This window comes from Octopus bimaculoides, chromosome 11, assembly GCF_001194135.2.
Source record: "Octopus bimaculoides isolate UCB-OBI-ISO-001 chromosome 11, ASM119413v2, whole genome shotgun sequence".
Classification (NCBI taxonomy): domain Eukaryota; kingdom Metazoa; phylum Mollusca; class Cephalopoda; order Octopoda; family Octopodidae; genus Octopus; species Octopus bimaculoides.
Genome location: NC_068991.1, coordinates 80,699,620 through 80,702,791, shown reverse-complemented (window position 1 = coordinate 80,702,791; position 3,172 = coordinate 80,699,620). Strand labels below are relative to the sequence as shown.

General features: G+C 34.0%; 1 protein-coding gene and 1 long non-coding RNA gene across 13 annotated transcripts in view; one reads left to right on the top strand and one right to left on the bottom strand.

Annotated features, from left to right (window-relative positions):
• The window catches only part of LOC106878525 (GRAM domain-containing protein 4), a 176,116-nt gene that overhangs the window by 24,124 nt on the left and 148,820 nt on the right, over positions 1-3,172 (bottom strand). The gene's annotated exons all lie outside the window — the stretch shown is intronic.
• The window catches only part of LOC106877906 (uncharacterized), a 158,894-nt gene that overhangs the window by 39,954 nt on the left and 115,768 nt on the right, over positions 1-3,172 (top strand). For all 8 annotated transcript variants that reach the window (XR_008265247.1, XR_008265245.1, XR_008265241.1 and 5 more), the window contains exon 5: positions 1,773-1,921. This is a non-coding gene — a long non-coding RNA (uncharacterized LOC106877906). The remainder of the gene's footprint in view (positions 1-1,772; positions 1,922-3,172) is intronic.

Genomic DNA, 3,172 nt, shown 5'->3' with positions numbered 1-3,172 from the left:
TAAACAATGATGATGATGATATATATATATATATATATATATATATATATATATATATATATGTGTGTGTGTGTGTGTGTGTGTATATATAGTAATAAAAACAATAATCCTATAATCTTGGATGGAATTTATAAACATTTTAATGCATGTAGAATGTTTATAAATTCCATCCAGGATTATTGTTTTTATTCCGTCCAACTCATGTCAGCATGGACAAATGGATGCTAAATGATGATGATGACGATGTATGTATGTATATGCATACATGCATATGAATGTGTATGCGTATTGTTCATTAACATATTCTCCAAAGACCATGAACAACAAACAGTTACTTCTTGTCAACAAATCATTCATTGGATTTGTACCTACAAAGACATGTGAAATAAAAGACCCCTGACCTCAAAAACAAGTAAAGTTTAGTGACTACAGGGATATCTGGCTGTCAGACAATTTCTCTATTTATGTCTAACCCATACCAGAATAGTAAAACAAATGCAAAAATAAATAACCTGATTGTCATTTTTGACAACACAAGAATACTAGTTTAATTATAAAAGAATGCTGGTACATATTTAATAATAAAAAAGTGTGCTGGATTACTTCCAATAGTTTTATGATGGAAAATAACCACAAAAGGGTTATGATCTCACGCAAAATGTGGGCAAGGCTATGTGGTTAAGAAGTTATGTACCCAACCACATCCTTGTGAGTGAATTTGGTAGACAGAAACTGAAAGAATCCCATTGTACATATATGTGTTTTTGTCTTGACATAATTGTGAGCATCATAGCCACACTAGTAGTATCCTTTGTTTGCGACCATCTGTATAAATATATCTGGCTTTAAAGAAGTATTACCTTGCTTGAAAACAGGTGAAGGTTAGTTGCAAGAAGGGCAGCTAAGGGTATTTGGTCATAGAAAATCTGCCCTCAATGAATTCTGTCTCGCTTATGCAAACATGGAAAAGTAGATGCAGAAACAAGGATGAGGATGAATAAACAACTACAAAAAAAAAAAAAAAAAAAAAAAAAAGCATGAGCTTCTTTATAGTTGCTCAACCTGCTAGAAACAGAAGCCAAATCTATCTTCCTGCAAAAAGAAGACACATTGGCTAAGTCCAAATCCTCTCCAGGTTGAGAATAACAAGATTCTCCTCCGTCAGTCTCAAAGATCATCCCAAAAGAATCATGATTGCTATTGTCTTAAAGAAAAAGATATGAAAATAAAGTGAAAGAAATCTTTGCTTTCTGAAAATGGTAAAGTGTGATTTAACAAAGATTCAATTTCACTAACCTAAGGCTTTGGTTAGTCTGGCATTTACTGTTTTGATCTTAAGGTTAACATTTCTTTATTCATAGTTTAAAATGTAATTGTGGAGAAAATCTTTCCTTCATGTCATTTGATTCTCTGCAAAAATGTCTTCCCATGCAGGTGATATGTGGAGCTGAATCTGGAGTTTTTTAAATGTTTTTTCTTTTAATGTTTATAAGAGTAGGAAGGGCAGTACCCATGCCCTTTATCTAGACCTTGAAAGGCTGGTGGGATGAAAGGAAGAAACTTTCCTTAGACTGAGGATCTGGCATGAAGGCTTGCAACAGAGTTGACTTTGCCAAGGTCACCGAAGGACCAGGTTGTGAGGTTAGACTGAGGTGATGCATTAAGCATTCTTCTATAGTATGTCGCTTAGTAGTCAATAAAGACCACCACCACCACCATCATCATCATCATCATCGTTGCTGTCGTTTTCCTATCCAATTTTTTATTTGCAGGGCTCAGATGGAATTTGTGGCAGTAGATTTTCTGTGGCTGGATGCCCTTCCTGTAACCAACCCTTACCTGTTTCCAAGCAAGGACAAACATGTTTTTGTAGAATATTGAAAAGGAATGACATTCACTAAATCAGTCATGCAGTATCAAGGTAAGGAGACACAAATATATACACACTCACACACAAACATACACATGCATACACATAAATATATATATTTACACACACATATATGCACATGACAAGCTTCTCTCAGTTTCTCTCTGCCAAATCCACACACAAGGCTTTGGTTGAATTACAGAGCAAAAGACATCCAAGATGCAACACAGTAGAACTCAACTCAAAACTGTACAGTTGGAAAAGCAAATTTCTTAAGAAAACTTTCCATGCCTGCCATTTTTGGAGATGGAAGCTGTCCATCAACAAATGGCATTTTTATTGGTGACACTTGAAATCTGCCATGCTTTTTTGGTGGTGGTGAAGAGGTGTCAAAGCACTTCTCAAGTGGTGCTACTTGCTTTGAAGAGGATTGTTCTATTAACGTTATTTCAGTTATATTTGGTGTTCAAGTGGCTCCTACACAATTAGGATGATATGTTGTCAAAGCAGATGTAAGTAGAGACTGGCATCATTTGTGCTGTATCTTTTGATTTGTAACACATCACATGACATCATATTTGGAAGAAGGCTTCTTATCAATTAGATCAGTCCTAGTAATTAACTGGAATTTATTTCATCAGCCATGGGAACATAAACAGTAAAGCTGACCCTTGCTATTTTAGCATGTGCAGTATTTATAGCCTATGCTGTGAAATGAACTGTTCTGGATTAGTGATAGGGTTAGGGTTAGGGTCAGTGTTAGGGATTAGGGTTTAAGTTTAAAGTTTAGTATTAGGATTTAGGGTTTAGGGTTAGACTGCACACTGAAATGTAAACGGCCAAGTAAACTGCACACCAAAGTGGCACCAGCTGACCTTTGTGGGATTTGAACTCAGAAAGCTAAGGGACAAAACTAAATACTGCACAGCATTTTGTCTCATATGTTACCAATCTCAATCCAATGATTATTTTTTACTGAACATATCTATCTATCATAGAAAGAAGATATTTTGAACAATGAACTAAAATTAATTTATAAATCATGCAAAAATCTCCCTACAAATCTCATACAAATCCATTCAGAATTTTGCTTTCAACTGAATCCAGTTTTATATTAAACTTTCTAAATGATAAACAGAAATCACTAATTCCTAAAATTAAAGGTTAGTATATATTAAAGCTGTTAGTAGTTTGATCTCATACTGTATTACTAATAACTATAATTAGTAACACAAGAAAAGCTGTCAGAATAAAATATCTAAGTATATATATATATATATATATATATATATATATATATAT